The following is a 6,000-nucleotide window of genomic DNA, read 5'->3' on the forward strand; positions in this document are numbered from 1 at the left end:
AGCACAGACACTGTGGGAAAACATCAGTCTGAAATGGAAATCTGCATTTTGCCACCTGACTGTCACAAGGCAAAACCCAAAGTAAGTGCCCTGCAGCGAGGGGTGGCACAGCTTCCTCTCTTGCTCTTCTGCTCACAAGTCCCACAGGAGCCACTGTCTGATGAGCAAAATAAGGTGCCAGAGGAGCTTGCTGGGTCCTTGCAGTGGAAACTTCCACTGTGGGACTCAGCTGCTCATTAAGGGAAACTACCCAGTTACTTCACCCTCACAGGTGTAGAGATGCAGTGGCTCTCCAGGTCACCATGCACAGCAGCCATTTCCAGGAAACAAAAAAAACCAACTGCATGGAAAACATGAATAAAACATATCCCATGCAAGGCAATAAAGAAAAGCCCTTATCACAAGCTGAAACAATACCGCACCATTGATTCTTTAAGATATGCCCCAAAACAACTAGAAGGTTTAAAGAGTCACTTTTTAACAGGATATAGCCCAGAGAATATTTTAGGTACTAAAACTGATGCCATTTTTACAGTGACCATTTTAGGTACTCTTAGGTATCACGATAGGATATTTTCACTTGGGTTTCCTAACTCTGCTGCACATGCTTTAACCTTGTGATCCAATTTCATTCAGAGATTTCGCACTCTATCAGAATCAGGCCCATGTCAGCATATTTCTGTGGAAGTGCTATCAAAGTGTGCCCCCTTTTCCTGCAACACCAGCTTTCACAAGTGTAGTTCTGCTAACTCAAACTGGGGTCTCCTTCCCAGGGACTCCCTATGGGAAACAATGGCTGCTGCTCTTGCACAGCTGTAGCACTTTGGGACATCTTTACAGCCCCATGGCTGCTACACTGGAAGATAGGGCACACTGAGCTGCCAGGGTTGTAACTCTAACCCACCCCAGATCCTGTCCCAGCCACATGAAAGACACAGGACAGGTTTATAACTGTACCTAGCACACAAAACAGTTGGTGAACACCCAAAACTAGCAACCTAGTTATATTTGCTGTGAGACAGAATCGGTGTTTCATTTCTGAAGCCCTTAAAATATGAGGCAACAGATTCCCTTCCCATGTACTGCACCTAACTTTTTTAGAAATCCCAAGCTGGCTTTGTGGTGCTCTCAAGAAAATCAATCCAGCTAAGTACAAAGGGCTTCCCACCAAGATGGAATATATTTCATTTTGTGAGAATGCAGTGAATTGTTCTAGGCCTGGCAGGTTAAGAATTGATTGCCAGGTGCTGGTGAGAAAGAAAAGCCAACCATTTGCACAGACTCTCTCCACTTTTAGTGCAAGCTAATGCCACAATCAATGCTGATAGCAGCCAGAAGCAATTGTAGAATGTCAACAATGGAAGAAAATGCCTGACAGCTCTACAAGTGTGGGAAGCAAGAAGCTTTGAGTGGCACACAGAACATCTTTAGCCATCTTCTCCCTTAACTATCAGAATTGTTTTAGATCCTCAGGAGCAGGTAGCAGCTGGCTGGTATCAGTCTCCTAGTCACACACTTGAGCAAAAATAAGCCATCAGTAATGAGCACATTGCTTTCTTCCCAGCTCCCACAACATACATAAACACACCTGAACATCCCCAATGCCTGCTGTCAGCACAGGTGGGCTTGTAAGAAACCTCTGATACAAGAGAGTTTTCTGCCATACCTCCTCTTCCTACCAGCTACAGCTTCTAGTAGGACTCCTCTGCACAGGCTGGTGCATGCAGCAGCTTGGCAATGAGATTAATGGTCACAAGGCAACAAAAGTGAGATGAGGGTAAAACCAGATCCATCCTTGGGCAGAGAGAAGAGGAGCAACTGGCTATGAAATTGAATGCCTGCACAACAGGACACGTAATTGAATTGTTAGGGGGTTTTTTTTCAATTAAAAATTCTGGAAGAGTCCAGTGGGATGAAGTATTACAACTGATAATCCAATCTGTGTCCTTTAGAGGTCTTTTACCCATCTGTCTCCCAAAGGCTGTCCACATTCATGCCAGGAGGCAGCATGCTGATGGGATTTTAAGACCAGCATCAGTCTGTAAATCATGTTCAGAATCAGCAAAATGCCACAGGCTCTAGATGACAGCAGAAGGCATTTCTGAACAACCCCACCACTCTGCTAACAGCAGCCCACACATCTGCAAGGCAGGGCAGACTGATTTGAAATTCACCCACCTGCCCTCTAATTCTCCCCAGGTATCCAGCTGGGTCACTCATCAGCACTAATGTCAATGTCTCTCACTAGAAGGCAAGGTACAATTGGTATTAGCTTCTCACCAATGTTTGATAACTCCCTGGAAAATGTTTTCCTGACTTGACTGAGGCAAGCCACAACAACAAAAACAAAGGAGTGTTTCACATGTGGCAATACATCCTCTAGCAGCTCACTTTCTGATCAAGGAATTTAAATATGTATTGCATTAATTAAAGTCAAACTCTCAGATGAAATATGATCAACTTACTGGAAAATATAACACAACCTTTCCAGAAGTTAATGTAGTTATTATTCGATGCGCTTGATTGCTTTGTTGTCTGGCCATAAATTTCTGATGTGGCTCTGCCTCAAATACAAGCATCACAGAATGAAAACAATTAAAGGCTACGGCATGGCTGCTGTGCAGAAATGGGTAAGGTAAAAATCTTTTCACCTTCAAATCACTTCACAGATTGAAAAAGCTTAAGGCTTGAACAGATCGTTAGGTCATGGTGTCTGACCTCCTGTAGATCAGACCCTTAAATTGCACTGTTGCCTCTGGACTAAACTCAGCCAGTATTAATTGACTAAGCCACTTTCCAGCCAGGCAGCCATTCTGGATTTCAAGACAGGAGAACACTGGAAACCTACCCTTGCCCTTTGATAGTGAATTTCAGAGCTTAATTCCTGCTCTTAGGAACTGCTGCTTTGTTGTCTCATTACAGTTGCATGTTTTGAATTTTTACCCATTTGTTACTGCATCTCTCACCCTAGTTCTGCAAATATGCTTTGCATGGAAGAAAATGGATAGTTAGCCACTCCAGGGACTTCTGAGAGAGCTCAACAGCATAAATTCCTCAGGTCCTTCCTCAAAAGTATTTACCTTTTTTAAAATCAGTCTGACCACACTTGACAGTGTTGTCCATATGTTTTAACACAACTTTAAAAACATGTACGAGTATTTTGGGCTTATTTCTCTTAGTGGCTTAGTCTGGTACCAATATGCAGGACAAAAGGCAATGAAATACTGACATACCTGTGTCTAATTTGCATGCAGCCATTTCAGGGCTATTTTGCATTAATAACTCCCCTCCACCCAGACTACCTTACCGTACCAGTCTGTCCTCACTGTAACACAGCACCCACAAACTATTCTATTAGCTATTCTAATAGCTATTTAGAAATAGCTAATAGAAATAGCTAATAGAAATCATTCTATTAGCTATTTACTTGCAGACTGTAAGCAGAAATACTGAGCTGTGGCTGTCGCTAACAAAGCCCCTCAGCTGATAAGGATTCCCTAATCGACAGCTAGAATGACATCAGCTCGTTAACGCTTATCCTTTCAGCTCTGAACAGCTAATTCTTGCAAATCACAAGCGCCTGTGAAGTTGGGTACCTCTTGTCCCCTGCACAATTACTTTTTCCAACCCTACTTAGCTTGTTTGCTAGCACCTGCTTCCCTTTAAGCCATATTGACCAGCACTAATACATTCCCATCCTGTAATTGTTTATTGGGTGAACCTCATTTCAGTTTTGACATATTTTCCCTGGGACTACTGACAGAATAGCCAGGCTACTGATGAGCCCTAAACCAATGTGAGCTCGTAGTCCAGCAATCAACTCCCATCTGTTTATCTCTTCACATGTGCCACAAAGAGGAAAAACATTACTTACAATACAAAGGCAAATTCCAGCTAAAAAACCATACATAAAAAAATCATAGTAAATCTGAAGTACATAATAAGGATTTGGGATTTTTTTTTACTGGGAAAGTTCTAGCAACTTTTTGCAAGCAACAATAAAAAAATCCTTCTGATCCTGTCTTGGGTCTTCAGTTACCCCTACAGTACAAATACGCCTTCCCAGGTATATCAGCCCCACTGGGTAGGTGTGCATCCTGAATTCCCCAACAGCCTCCAGGAAATCCATAATCTTTCCCACTCTGCTAATCCTCCCCTGGCTAGTAATCTTTATTCTGCATGGAAGGAAAAAGCATCTGATCAGAGAAGATGCCCTCAGGTTAGGGGAACAGGTACTGAGCTCTATTAGCAAAACCCCACAAATCAAAGCTATTGACCAGCTGCTGGTAAAGGAGGCTTACAGAGGCAGGTCTGGATTTCCAGCCCTTCACAAAGGAGATGACAAGAATGGAACTTTGTTGGAGCACATTCAAGTAACAAGACATCTTACAAAGACTGCGAGAGTTTAAAAGACTCTCCAACTATTCCTCTCTGGTTTTATCCATTACTACAAAGTAGAAATACATAATGACAATTATCTGTTTTCAGATAATAAACATGCTAATTCCAGGACAAAAACCTAGTCATATGGCTGCCTATAATGCTACAAGCTATGAGGAGTCACAACAAAATACCATATCCAACACAGATGAACAAGGCAAGGCAGCAGAAACTATAGGAAGTGACTATTCCCCAGTCTTCAGAGCAGAAAGTCATGGCTGGTCATGGACATTGACCATGTGAAATAGTTACAAAATACTACACATACCTTACCATTTTCCTCTAATTTTATAGTCAGTGTAGTACCTTGGGCCTATCCATGTTTAGTAGAGACCAGCTAGGCAGAACATGCTGGAGAAAGCAGTTCCTCTCCTTCCTGGCTCTTAAAACCCCTCAGAAACTATCAGTGCCAATTGTTACATGATGGTGTAATGGTGCTCAGGTGTGCAACCAGAGTGCATGTTTCAAAAGCAAAGTCACAGCAGCAAGGCAGTGTTTTGTACCTAGAAATAAAGTACCATACAGGCAATAATGGAAGCATTATGTACCCTGAAGTATAGGAGTTCCAACGATGATTGCAGCATTTGAAAGCCAACAAAAATATAACCATGCTGGGACTCACCCAAAGCTGTGAGGTGATAACACATGTTTTCCTCAATCCTTGCCCCAAACAATCCAAACATGCTATGCTGCGAAAATAAATCAATTGCTTGACTTACAGCATGGTAACTGATGTGGTTCCAAACCTTCTGCCATGGGCAGAGACACCTGCCCCAGACCGGGTTGCTCAAAGCCCCATCTAAGCTGGCCTTGAACACTTCCAGGGATGGGGCATCCACAGCTTCTCTGGGCAACCTGTGCCAGTGTCTCACCAACTTCACAGTAAGGAATTTCTTCCTAATATCTAATCTAAGCCTTCTCTCTTAGGATTTAGAGCCATTACCCCTCATCCTGTAACTCCATGCCCTTACAAAGTCCCTCTCCAGCCTTCCTGTAGGCTCCCTTTAGACACTGGAAGGTGTTATAAGGTCTCCAGGCTGTACACCCCAACTCTCTCAGCCTGTCTCCATATCAGAGGTACTCCATCCCTCTGATCATCTTAGTGGCCCCCTCTGGACTCACTCCAACAGGTCCATATCCTCATGTTGGGGACCCCAGAGCTGATGCAGCACTGCAGGTGGGGTCTCACCAGAGTGGAGCAGAGGGGCAGAATCCCCTCCCTCGCCCTGCTGGCCAAGCTGCTTTGGATGCAGCCCAGGATATAATTGGCTTTCTGGGCTGCAGGCACATGTTGCCAGGTCATATTGAGCTTCTTATCCATGAACACCTCCAAGTCCTTCTCCTCAGGGCTGCTCTCTATGCATTCTCTGCCCAGCTTGTATTTGTGCTTGAGATGCCCCAAGCCACATGCAGGATCTTGCACTGGGCCTTGTTGAACTTGAGGTTCACAGTTCACACAGCCCCACCTCTGAAGCCTGGAAAGGTGCCTCTGGGTGGCATCCCTTCCCTCAAAAGTCATAATATTATAAGTTCACACTGTTGCAACAAAATGAGTGCTGT

General features: G+C 43.9%; 1 protein-coding gene across 7 annotated transcripts in view; it reads right to left on the reverse strand.

The window, feature by feature from the left end:
• ARHGAP24 (Rho GTPase activating protein 24) overlaps window positions 1-4,818 on the reverse strand; it is a 247,525-nt gene extending 242,707 nt beyond the window's left edge. Inside the window, exons 1-2 of one of the 7 annotated variants that reach the window (XM_069012941.1) lie at window positions 4,709-4,806; window positions 2,179-2,244 (exon numbers count right to left, since the gene is read on the reverse strand). The gene's annotated coding sequence lies outside the window, so the exon portion shown is untranslated. Of the gene's footprint in view, window positions 1-2,178; window positions 2,245-3,233; window positions 3,377-4,708 lie in introns of those variants that run through there. The other 6 variants (XM_069012939.1, XM_069012940.1, XM_069012938.1 and 3 more) reach the window with 6 other exon arrangements.
• Between the last annotated feature and the right edge of the window lie 1,182 nt (window positions 4,819-6,000).

Source organism: Aphelocoma coerulescens, chromosome 4 (genome assembly GCF_041296385.1).
Source record: "Aphelocoma coerulescens isolate FSJ_1873_10779 chromosome 4, UR_Acoe_1.0, whole genome shotgun sequence".
Lineage (NCBI taxonomy): Eukaryota > Metazoa > Chordata > Aves > Passeriformes > Corvidae > Aphelocoma > Aphelocoma coerulescens.